This window comes from Emydura macquarii, unplaced genomic scaffold (genome assembly GCF_026122565.2).
Source record: "Emydura macquarii macquarii isolate MOO-44397 ecotype Brisbane River unplaced genomic scaffold, CSIRO-AGI_Emac_v2 contig_1253, whole genome shotgun sequence".
Taxonomy (NCBI): Eukaryota; Metazoa; Chordata; order Testudines; family Chelidae; genus Emydura; species Emydura macquarii.
The window spans coordinates 88,725,990-88,738,959 of NW_027131390.1; the positions used below are offsets into that span (position 1 = coordinate 88,725,990).

Genomic DNA, 12,970 nt, shown 5'->3' on the forward strand with positions numbered 1-12,970 from the left:
AAACCTGAATTATGGGCAAAATGTCCCTTTAGGTTTTTTTTTTCCCCATTGTGAGTCAATTGCATGTACATGCACAGTTCACTATAAATTTAAAAGTTAAAGAAGGACTGAAGAGGGTAACTTTGATATCTGTATTTAGATGAGGTTAGTGGTTAGGATTCAGGTTCTTGTCTATTCAGAGCTAGGATTCTCAAAGGAAACTGGGTGCATTCAAACGGGCCTTGAAAATTAGGTTTCTTGCTACTTGCATCCAGAACTCCTGGGGCTTGTTTAGATCTAGGGATTCAAATTAAACACCTGTAACTTGAAGGGGTTTAGAGATGAGGTTCTAATTTGAGTCCATTTTTAACCTAGGGAAGAATTTGACTGTTGTCTGTGTGAGCTTTAGCGTCCTGTTTTGGTTCTGATAAGATTACATCCATATAGGCTGTACTTAAATGGAACAAGTACATCCCATTGAAGGTGATGGCAAATATTTGTATAAATTGGGAGAACTGGGACTGAGTTAGGCTTTGAGTATAAAATTGGTTCTAAAACTTTGCTAAATACAGAAGTCATGGCAATTTAAATTATTTATTTGTATTGGATGCTTTGTGAATAGCCATTTATTGGTATTTAAAAAAAGTAAGTTCCCACCAACCATACCCAATCTGGCATGGCCAGCCAGCCACTTTTTAATAGGAACTTAAGACCCAATAGAAAACTACTAAGATTCTTCACTTATGCAAAACTCTGAAAGGCTTTTACAAATTGCTTCTGTGTGGGAGGCAGTTTGCTGCAAAGCTGTCACTTAAAACTTTATCAATCAGAAGGCTCTCTACAGTTTCTAATTATGTAGATTTTCAAGGTAAAAACCTTTTCTTACATGAAAATGTATAACTTATAGATTCAGTCAGATGAAACGAGTTCTGAAGGTTTTTGAAGAGTTTGCCAGGCTTAATTGAAAGAGTTTCAAAGAGCTTGCCATTCTGATTAAGAACTATAATACAATTGAAATATCTGTTGTAAACATTTTTTCTTCATTTTAGCATTCTCCTTTACAAAAGGGCCTTTTCTTTCCATGTACCTCTGCATGAATTGGTAATAAAGGCTAATCTCTACTAGATAAGAGCCTGATCCTGCAATTGATTCCATCTGGATACACCATTCAACTCAAAGGGCCTCTGTGCAGATGGAGCAGTCTGCTCTGTACTTTTTTATTGTTGTTGTTGTTTTTTTATTCAAGATCAGATCTTAATATAAGAGGCTTGAGTCACATAGTTATATAGTACTCTGGTGAGGTAGGTGCTCTTCTTCCCCCCAAGAACAGTGGGGACAGGAAATGAAGTGCATTTCTCTTTGTAATGTTTCTAATTAATTCTTGCCTTGTGGGAGGGGTTTGGGGCTGCAGTCCAAAGGCAAAGTTACTACTTCTAGACCCCACTATTACTGGGGTTCTTTCTGGGGAAAGAACACACTGATCCCACTGCACCAACCGCAGGGAGGGTAAAAAAGGTGAGTTTAATTTTATGCTGCTTCTAGTAGAATTAATTTCCATTACTTTTGGTGATATTTCTGCAGCTTTCAGAGGGAAGCATACTGTGCAGAGCACCCAATCCCTACCCATCTCAATATGTGGTCCTCTCCCCACAACTCCAGAATCTCAGATCTTCAGTTATGCAGAGTTGGCACCAGCAAGAGTGAAGGGCTTTTACCCGGATCCATTTTGGGGCATAATGTTATCTTTGTTCTGCTTCCCCTTTGTGGCTTCTAGGCTTTTCTTCCCTCATTCTATTATGTATCCATTTGTTAATGGGAGAAATCTAGAAGAAATATAATTACAAGTATTAATAATAAGCCATTCTAGCACAAATGAGGATAGAAGGATGTTTGTTACCTTAACTGTCATTGAAGATTTCCTGTTGACTGTCAAATCAGTATTTAAACCAGTTGGAAATTAATGTCTAATTTGTTATAGAAATTACTACCTCTTCAGCATGGTTGCTCTTGCCAATAGTAGGCACAGGCAGAATGTGAAATTATCATGAACACTTTTTATTTTTGAATGTATCTCAGTTTTGGAGGAGAAAGGCTTCTTTTTCCTTTTCAGCTTTCAGGCTGCTGGACTTAATTAAATTGGAATGTTTTGATTGTTTCCCTGATAAGGAGCATGCATCCACAACAAATTGTGTAACTATGATCATACATGCCCCAAAACACTTTTCTCCAGTGTTAATCTGACAACAGAGCTGAGGTCATTAGCTTTGTTGACATTTTCTGCACATCAATGCATACAGCTAAAGAGGCACTTCTGAGATTACTGTGACAGCACCCGATAAACAATTTTTCTTCTGAGCTTGTATAATTCCAGAAAAATACTGCCTTTGGGGGTATGTGGCACAAGTTCATGTGGAGGTGGCCCACAACATGATGGCACCTCAGGGATACATGCTGCCAAAAGTAAGGGGGAACCTGGATAGCAGCATGCTTGCTTCTCCACGAAGTTGGAGTTCCCATTCTTCTCAGTGTATTTCTTGGAATAAACTGAATTACAGAGTTGGTGTCACTCATACGGTTGGACTTTGTGCCTTTTTATTCCAATTTGCATCTTAGATCATTTCTCTGACAGCTCATTCTGGATATCTTGCTGACAACTTAAACTTAATGTGGCAAAAGATGAGTTTATCATTCCTCCCAAAACCTTCCTCCTTTTTCTCTCTGTTCCACTGTTTTCTCCATTCATCAGGCTTGCAGTCTTGGTGTTATCTTTGATTACTCCCTCCCTGCTTTTTGTTAAATCCTGCTGTTTTTTTCCCTTCCAAAGGTCACACAGTGAGTCAGTGAGGAAGGCAGGAATAGAACTTAGAAATCCTGAATCACGATGCTGCTGTAACCACTGGAGAACACAACCACTCTTCACTTATCAGTGAGTAATCTCTGGATACTAGTTTGTGTCTTTGTATTTGCTTGAGTAGCCAGTAGCTTTTACATTGCTTCTTACTTGCACTGCAGGAGATCTTTATTAACTTCTAGCATAATCTCCCTAGTCATAGTTTCAAAGCTGCAGAATACCAAAGGAGTTTGACAATTAATTGGAATGTACACAAAATTCATCACTCCATCCTTTTTTTGAAGTAGCACCGGTATGGCCTGTTAAACATATAACACATTGAAGAGCATGTGTGGGATTTTTATACTGTTCCTAGCTGTTATAGAAAGGGGAAAGCCAAATTTTAAAGACTTGTTATTAAAAGGAAAGCTCTTGAAACTGACACATCTGCTTTTACAATTCTCTATGAGCATTTATGAAAACAGAGCGATTTAAAATGCCATTTTAAGATTGATGTGAAAACTCAGACTATCAGTGAGCACTTTTCGAATGGTTCTTGAAAGTCTCTTGGATCATGTACTCGGAGGTGTATCTGAAGCAGGAAATTACTTATTCATGCACTATTTCATAGACTGACATTGTGATTTCTCAAGCTACTTGAAAAGGAGTTCAAAGTCTTTGGATGTGTGGAAACTGGTCTGATGAGTGAGTGCAGCAGAAGTGGGTGGGGAAGTTACAATCAAAAGGACTTGGAATAAATTATGTACCAAATGCACTACTGACATGAGACAGTAAACCATGCAAAAACACTGAGCAAAGGTAATCTGGACCTGGGTTTATACAGTAACATACTCAATTTCTCTGAGAGGCTATGGCTGTCCAGAAGGTTCACCTTATGAAGTGAAAGAATGTAAATTTCACTTGTAAGTGAATTTAAAAAAAGATCACAAAACTAACACTTCAAGACAATTCAAGTTGTCATGACAATATCTATCTACCGTGGGTTTCGATACAGAGTTAAGACTTGTTTATGAAGATTCAATGTCTCTTCCTGGACATCTGTTACATTTCTCCTAGACATGGAGTAAATGTATATCTATTGCATAGAACATGTAAAGAGAGGTATTATTTGACTAGTAAAGGAATACTGATTCTAATGAGGGAATGTTAATATTAATGTGGAGTGACTGCGGTAAAATCTGTTAACGCCTTGAACATGCTCCTTGTGAATTACTTAAATGTGTCCAGAAGTCTGAGAAGGCTAGGTCAGAGGTTGGCTGCTTGTGCAATGGCTGAAAGTGCTCTGTCTTTTCTCCTGACCAGTCTGCTTCCTGAGTGCTTACAGTCCCCTGGTGCTTTCAAAACTGTGTATAGCAGGTCACAAGCACAGCAGATACTGATTCCAAATTGTCTTGTGTTAATTCACCTTCGTTTAATGAACTGGAGAAACTGTACTATATACAAATACATTTTTTTTCATCCAGCCTCAAAATTGGCTATCTGGATAATTTTGCACAGGGAATGGCCAGTTTTATGTAAGTTGTTTTCCACCCTTGGGACCAGCAGTGCTGCTGACAGAACTCTGAGGGGAAGGCAGCCTTCAGTTTCTACCACTGGATGTGTGGGTTTTGGTGGACCAACTGGGAGATACCTAGAATCAGAGGAAAGTGTGGAGAGTGGATGACATTGAATTTCAGTGTCTCCTTATGACCTGGGATGGTAGCCTCTCAGGGAACAGTTTCCATGCCAGGTCTGGGATGGATTTTGACTGTAGAGGAATCTGCAGGATTCAGGCTACATTCACATCGATGGAGTTACCGGCAGCACCTTAACTGACGAATGCCCACGGTGGGAGGATTTGTTGGGGATGTCCAGGTATCTGTTACTTGACTAGAATTTGTAGGTGTGGTGTTGCTGGCTGAGAGTTGGCATTCATTCCAGTCTGCACAATGGTTTGGGACTTGGGGGTACACTTTGAAAGGGCACCAAGGCTGGTCCTACTTACTGGGCATGGACTGGCTCATTTCTCCTCCCGATTTGTCCTCCTCCCGATGTATTTTGAAGTATTACCAAGAGGGGAATGGTGTTTTTTATTGTCAAAAGAGTTCTTATTTCGTAACTTAATGAATACAAGATATTGAGAGAACTGACTGTGGATACATTTAAGGCAACATATGAGAGAATTCCTTGCTGAAAAAGGTGTTTTTCTGATGATTTATTAGTTGGATTTATCAATGTGCACTCTTCAGAAATGACTGTAAATTTTTTCTCTGCTGAAAACCAGACAGTAAATTTTAACCACCAGAAGGTAGTTTTTAAAATCTTTATTTTGAGCATTTTTTTCTATGCAGATCTGCTTTCTGGAATTAAGTGGTTAAGTGAATAGGTTCCCCTGCTGAGAAGAGTTAATTTTCAAACACAGAATTCCTCTCAGCTGGAGCATGCATGGAATGCCACAAGATCCTGTTATAGCCTTTGAATTGAGTTAATGATTGTTTAATGCTAACTATGGAGGCCCAGCAAACCCTCTTCTTCAGAAAAACACAGTGGAGGCAACTTGGAGGGAGGGAAAACTGCGGGATTCTCTTTGAAGTGATTTCTGATGTTGTTTCCGGTGAGGGGCTCTGAGTGAACAGGGGGTTGAACTGAGCTATGTAGCGGGAGGAAGCAAATGGTACACAAGCTCCTCCCTGGCAAATGGCTCTCCTTTAAATGGTCCCTTAGCACAGAGGGGCTCAGGAAAGTTGGCACATCCATCAACCTGTATTAACTTTCCTGTGGCTTCTCTTCAGGGTTTGAGGAGGAACTGCGTGGGCCTCCATAGGTCCTCTTTTCCATGTGCTCCCAGACCTGCAGAGTGTCCCCTGTAAGTCCCGGGATGGCAGGATTACGGGCATATGGGGCCAGAGACAGATTCATATGTGGAGGGACTTCTCCATGTATTGTTCTGCAGGGTACAATCTGAGTCTAATTTATTATTTAGATAAAACCGAAGTATAGAACTGTGGGAAGAAAAGATACAGAAATCTGTACATGTTTTCATAAATTAGAAGTTTAAATTAAAATGTATGCATAGGAGTTATACATTGAAATATTTACGTGATATTTAAATGTTGTGATAGAACTATGATAAAATTCCTAAGCAGTGAGGATAAAATTAAAAAGGTTTTGTTTGTTTGCATCCAAAATGTGTTACTTCCTTCTATGACAGTGTTCCGAAAGGTCTACCATTGATTGCCCTCTCCTACAGAAATAAATAGAGGAGAGGATCAGAAAAATCAGGGAGGGTCTCTTCTCAGACCTGTTCTAGGACATTTGCATTAGGGAAGTAGGATGCAGTGAAGGTAGAGTGAGTTCACTTTCCCATAGGAATCAGCATTTTTTATCTCTGAGTGAATTAATCCTCGTAGTTCTGCAAACAGCCTGGTCCATCCATGCTTAGCAACTTGCTTCAGCAATACCTCAGCCAAATCCCATTGTCAGTGCCATTTAGAGTTACAATGCCAGTTCTTATCTTAGCCACAAATGCTGATGGCAAGCCCCCTTTTGGGGTCGTTTCCATAGCAGAAAGATGTTACGAAAAAATTAATGGAAGTCTAGACACCCCTCTCAGTAACTTTCTTTCCTCCTTCGTGTTTAGTCCTATTAGGGTGGTTATTTGTGAATTATCTCTCTCTTTTGAGAGGCAAGGCAGGTGAGGTAATACACATACAACACTCCAAAAACCATATCTTTCTTCAGTCACTTATTCAAACTATAGGTTTATAGTTCTCTTAAGTCCATCCTTCCAGATGCTTGATGATGATGTTTGTTACTTTTCTCTATTTGTTGAAATCTTTCTAGAATTGAGCTGCCCAGCACAGTAGTATATGCAATATTAGAAATGCAGGCCTTGCCTTTCAGCTAGTTCCTGTGAATGTTAGAAGAACAGCAATAATCATCCAGTTGTAGAAAATTAGTTACATTAGCAGTCAAATGTTTTCAAACATTAAAAAAGATTTGATTTTCGTATTGGTGAGGATCAAAATTGTTTCTTATTTTACTCAAATTGATCAGTGATATATGTAGCCTGGCTTAATGTTAGATATTTTGGTATTTATAAATATCCTAAATACTGTCAGGAAGCTTAAATAGTTCTGTGTGTATCTAAAACTATGTTTCTCCCCACTGCTATTAAGTAGGGTCCAAAATGGGCAAAGCATTCCAAAGACACAGAATAAGACACATCCCTTGCCCCGATCTAGCAAATGTGTAAATAACCTTATGCACATTAGTAATCCTATTGAAGTCGATGTTGTTCATGTGTGTAAAGTTCCTTTTGTGCAAAAGGGTCAAAGATCAGGACCTAATGGAACAAAAAAGTAGATATTTAATATCTCATTGTCTTTTTTGGTGGGTTATTAGGGAAGGTTTAAAAAAAATCTGGGAAAGTTTGTTGCTGAACCATTGCTGTGTCATTTCTCAGTTTGATTTAAGACCTTCCCTCCAAAGGGTTTGCAAAAACTTACTTACACAGGTTACAGACTGACTTGAGTGGGCCTAAGCTTACTTAATTTAATTTCCCAAGGTAGATATTTGTGTGTAGTAATTATAGAATATTATTTGACCTCTTTGAGTGCCCTGTAGAACTTACTGGTTTTGTATTAAATTTAATTTCTCAGTGTGTCTCATTTTGTGTCTGTCACTTTACTTTTGATCTTTATTGCTGTTTAATGTGGTGGTGCTGTGGTTTGATTTTGAGCCCATACTTCTTAGTAGATACACATTACTCTGGGCAGAAAAATTCTTCAGTGTTATAATGAACTAGATTATTATTGTTGGGATGACAGTTCCTAAATTCATATGTATAGTCCTACTGAGACAAACAAGGCTCTGTGCCCATACTGATTACAGCATGTTCAGGAGTTTCCTTAAACTTAATAATGGTAACATGGAAACATGTCGCCTCGGTCCTAACATTTTTTGTTTGGCTTCCTATTGCTATCTGTTTATTTTGATGTAAGTCAGTCAGTTCCTGATGCAACAGCCAGAAAGTGGGTTTTTTACTTTTCTTTGTTGGCTAATCCATCTGATACAATTTTACATAAACTTCAGCAGGGGATCTTGATTTCCTTACAATGGAAAAGCACCGTTTGTTTGATTGGAAAGGTTTGGTTTACCCCTACTCAAACAGTGTAGGAGTTAAAAAATTTTCCTCCTGGTATTAAAGGTCCATGGTGCATAACTTGTAAATAGTATTGCTTTTTATGTTCCACTTCCAGCTGTTTGAGATCAGCTGATGTAAAACTCCAAGGTTGTCAGGTGGGCTTCCACCTAAATGTTGCTGCATGAGTGAAGTCTGTTCTCTCCCTTGATGGTGTATGGTGGTCTGAAAAGTAGGAGATGTTAGGCTTTTCCTATACATACAGAGCAAAATTTATTTGCAGCGTTGACTACTTCTGTTTCAGACCACAGGAAAGAAAAATAAAGAAGAAATATGAAGTCTGTATGGAAGAGAACACAGTAGCTCACCTTATTGCATTTAACAAGTGAACTGAAACACAGAGGCCTTGTCCATATTAGACGTTTTGGTTGTGTTTAATATTGTGTGTTCCCTATCACATGACTTTAACATGCTCTGTGTCCAAACACAGACGTTCCTCAATTGTGTTGGTTGTGCTGTAGCTAGCGTCATGTATCTTCGGGGCTCTCCTAGAGTTAACAGCAACTGAGGCTGAATCATTGACTCAAACATGCCACTGCCCATGAGGATGGAGGTCAGCATTGTTACAGTGCACAAATCATCTTCATTCTCCACAAGCTGCCCCACAGAACCCCTCTAACTGGCCTATGTGGCTCTTAGTCTAACTTCCACTGCCCAGGAGTCAACCTGGATGGGAGCCAACTACCTATTTAAGTGTTCCCAGTGTGGCCACATGGGCTCCAGTTTCAAACTGCTTCCGTGTTGACCATTTTCTATGGGCAAACCACTTCCTGATACATCTTTACAGTACAGTGCGGTCTGGTCTACAGTGCAGCTGCCAATGCTGCAGGGAGGAAGATGTCTGTATTGAAAGATTACCCCTTTGGTGGTAGGAAGAATGAGAGAGACTGCTTCCAGAGGGGCATGTGTCTGAACCCCTAGTGGCAGTATCCTTTTGCAAAACACCATCCCTCTTCCACCCCTTCCTATGGAGTGATTATACACAACACTCTTTTCTGTTCTACAGGCTGAAAGTGTACCTATTTCTCATAACTTGAAAAATGGGTATCTTATTGTTTGGAATTTTATCTTACTGTTTCCATGGAACTTTGTGTTAGCTATTGGCTCCAGAGCTGGTGTTACTTGTATGATTAATTTTATTATGTACACAAGGTACTGTTTACAGAAAAGGTACTATAAAAAGAGTTTATTTCATGGAGTGGTACAAAACGTGTTTTTAGCTGATTTGATGACACTGAATATATAACACTTCTAATTTATACTTCCCCTGTAGGGTTTGTTTAATGAACAAAAGGTTTTAATAAACTTAGAACTTCAGTTCTTTGTATCCACAGAAAAGAGCTGCAAAATGTTTAATATAGACTTAACGCTGCTGCATCTCTTAGTAGATATTCTGTTTAGAAACAATTTTTCCTGCATTTTAAGGGACTTACGCACTTTGAAAATATTTTTTCTATTTCTCCACATGTGGTTCTTTTCCCCAAAGGACATACATTTGAATAAAATCAGACTGTTCATTATTTAAAATATAATCGGCTCTTGCTGCTTCTGCTTCTCTAGGAATTAACGATCATCTGTTGTGACACTGTCATGCTTATGTGGTAAACCTTCAACAGAAAGCAAATGATTTCCAAAATGCATCCAAGTTTTTATTATATAAACATCATATCATAGTAAACAGAAGGACAGAATTGTCTCAGACCTTACCAGGTTCTTTCCATCCAGATCTTCAGAAATCTGAGAGCTCAACCCTTTTGTTCAGAACTGTGTGGTCACACCACACTCCCCAGTTTGGGTGGTTTTAGGAGCCTTTCCTGGTATGATTTTTTTTCTGATACCTTCTCCTTTAAATTTGAGAGAGACCAGCAGCTGTAGCCCGCAAGTGGTCATTTTGCATCTGATTGCTGCAGGCTGTACATTTTTTTCCAGATGATATGTATTTTGAGCTCCTATTATGTTTTTCCTCATTTCCCCTTTCTGTTATTCCTGAGGATAGTGACCCACCACTGGGACATAGAGGGAGCCTTAATATTAGGTAGACGAAAACTGGAGAAATAAAATTGCAAATTCTGCATTTATAGGAGGTCTCCCTAATTTTTGTTGCTTTCTGCAATATTCTGTGTCTTGTAAGATTTCACTAAAAAGTTTGTTTCTGAATCTTCCACTTGCCAAAGTGTAGCCATCAGATACTCAATCAAGCCGAGCAAGTACTTGAAACTGTCTCCCACATCCCAGGGCAGTGCCCTAACTACTGAGTTATTGATTATTCTGGGGTATGTGCCTTGGTTTTTCATGAAAAATTTTGAAAAGGTCAGTTTGCCCAAAGCAGAAAAAGTCCAAATGCCAGAACCTTGAATTTTTTTTGCAAAATTGTCGTCTTGTTTCCTATGCTATTTTTATATTGCTAACCAGAGGAAGGAAGTCATCTGGTCTGATACTGTTCCATCTAGCAGTCTCCTTGATGCTTAAATAATTTGTTTTAAGTCCCCTTGTGTCACCAAGTCATGCTGACAGACTGTGATAGACAAGATATTGTACTGCTTCCAGTAAATTCTTAAATGTAGACACATGGAAAGTATAGTTTTTAGGGACATAGTCTGTCACAACTGGTCTCCATAGGTTCTGACATATGGTTAGTATTGAAGCAACTGATTGACATCCACCTTGCCTTTCACATTGTCCCATATTTTAATATATACTTTAAAAAATGTTAATACCAAAGTAACTTATAGCTGGGTAACAAAATGGAGGAACTAGAGCTACTGGTGCAGGAAGTAAACCCAGATATTATAGGGATAACAGAAACATGGTGGAATAGTAGTCATGACTGGAGAACAGGTATTGATGCATATGTGCTGTTTAGGAAAGACAGAAATAAAGGCAAAGGTGGTGGAGTAGCATTGTATATCAATGATGAAGTAGACTGTAAAGAAATTAGAAATCATAATGGTCCCTTCTGACCATGAGTCTATGAGAACTTTATGTAAAAGAAAACAAAAACAAAAAAACCCCTAGATCTTATGATTGTCCTTCGCTCTCTCTTCCTCAATTTTTTTTGCTTGTTATCCTCTTCACTGTTGTTTACATTAGATTGGCGTGTCCTTGATAAAAGGAGAAGTCAGTTTTATTTGTTACATTCCATGCAGACCTAAGGTGTTATATATACAATTAAAAGCATTAGCATATATAGCTGAATTCGTATGACCCCATGGGGCATATCTGAGTGTTTGTTTTAGGCATGGGAATAAACGCTTCAGCACAGAAGGTGCAGTACATGTATAATTTCTGCAGTAAAAATTGTTATTGTATTGTTCAAGAATATAAAGGTTACCATCGACATCAATAATGGGCATAAAATGTCAGTCTGGTAAGGAGCTGCTATGTGCCTTCAATGAATATCTGGTAGGCATGGGAGAAGATAAATAGAAAATGTTTTTTTCAACCAATGACATATCAAAGACTTGACAGCATAATAACTTTTCCCCAATTTCAGTCAATTGCTGTCTGACAATTGAAAAGCATATCTATTCAGATAGCTCACCCACTCTTATGCCTGGAATTCAGCAACTATAACAATGCTGAATCTATAAGCCTGGGAGCAGGAAAAGTAAATACTCATGAAACACCAAATGGAGGTAGTAAAAGCATGAACTGTGCAGTATGTTGCACAGTATCATTTAGTTATGGAACTCTGAAAGATCATGAAATCATTTTTCACATGTAATCTTCTTTTATTTAAATTGTATTTAATGATTTTTGTATTAAACAGGGTTCAGCTCCTGTTGCTACAGTTTCAAGCTTAACAGAGTGAAAATCACCACTGGTGCTTTTCTCAAATTGGGAGACACCAGGAACATACGAAGATCAAGGATAGTGATCACAGACACAATCACCAGTGTAAAGTTTTATCTGTACTATAAGTTTTATTAAAGCAATAAGCAGAATTACAATTACCCATGCATATATAAATCCTACAAAAACCCATGCAATGACTAAGACTGTAATCATACTCACATCCTCAAAGATATTCTAAGGTCTGATGGATCTCTCAAAAGACTATCATCAATAGAGAGGTGGTTCCTGCTGGGTTTTCTGGTGGGTCTTCCCACTTCTACCCAATCAGGAACCTCTTTTGTTCTGATCATGCCTAACACGTTATGTATATGAATGAGGGTTTCAAACCTCTTTTCCTTATCTGTACTTTCCACACAGCATGAATATGGGGGTGCCCCATTTTTCATAGGTTGTTTCTTAGTTCTCTTTATTCTCATCTACACACAACATGCATCCATAGTAACCTGCAGTCAAAGCAGGACATTCCATGATGTTAGAATCGAATGTCTTGTGGTTTTGTACAGAACACTGTTGTCTCTTGCAGTCTATCTTTCCATAACATCACCTATTGGCACATTTTTTTATAGTTATCTTGTAACCTTACTGACATAGGGTTATTCCTAGGTCACCCACTTGTGTCAAGTGTTCTTAAGCCTACAGTCTAGAGTGGCTTAACTAAAATCTTGTAGGCCTCAGCCCATATTCCTTGCACTCCAGCCATGCTTTACTTATATGTCGAATACACATCACTCCTAAATACTTGTCAATCTTGCACTTTTTTATCCTACAATTTGTGAAATCTATTTAGCATACGTTGATTATATATGAAATAGCATATGAGTTGACCATAACACCAAATAACACAATGATAAATGGATGATAAAATGAACCAATTGGCTACACAGGGAAGACAACATATATGCTTACTGTACATCAAAAAGAATCTCATCTTAGGTACTTAATAGGTTAGTTTAAAAAGTAGGTGTTATAAAAATATAGAATATGAAACTGGAACCATTAAGGCTCGTAATTTGTTGCCAATATAGCTGCTTATTATTAATTGTTAGTACTCCAGTAGAACCTCAGAGTTACAAACACCTCAGGAATGGAAATGTTTGTAACTA

General features: G+C 38.4%; 1 long non-coding RNA gene across 3 annotated transcripts in view; it reads left to right on the plus strand.

Moving 5' to 3' along the window:
* Positions 1–355: 355 nt before the first annotated feature.
* Positions 356–12,970, plus strand: part of LOC137154203 (uncharacterized) — a 316,079-nt gene continuing 303,464 nt past the window's right edge. For 2 of the 3 annotated variants that reach the window (XR_010920146.1, XR_010920144.1), the window contains exons 1-2: positions 356–462; positions 2,804–2,905. This is a non-coding gene — a long non-coding RNA (uncharacterized lncRNA). Of the gene's footprint in view, positions 463–1,385; positions 1,495–2,803; positions 2,906–12,970 lie in introns of those variants that run through there. The other variant, XR_010920145.1, reaches the window with a different exon arrangement.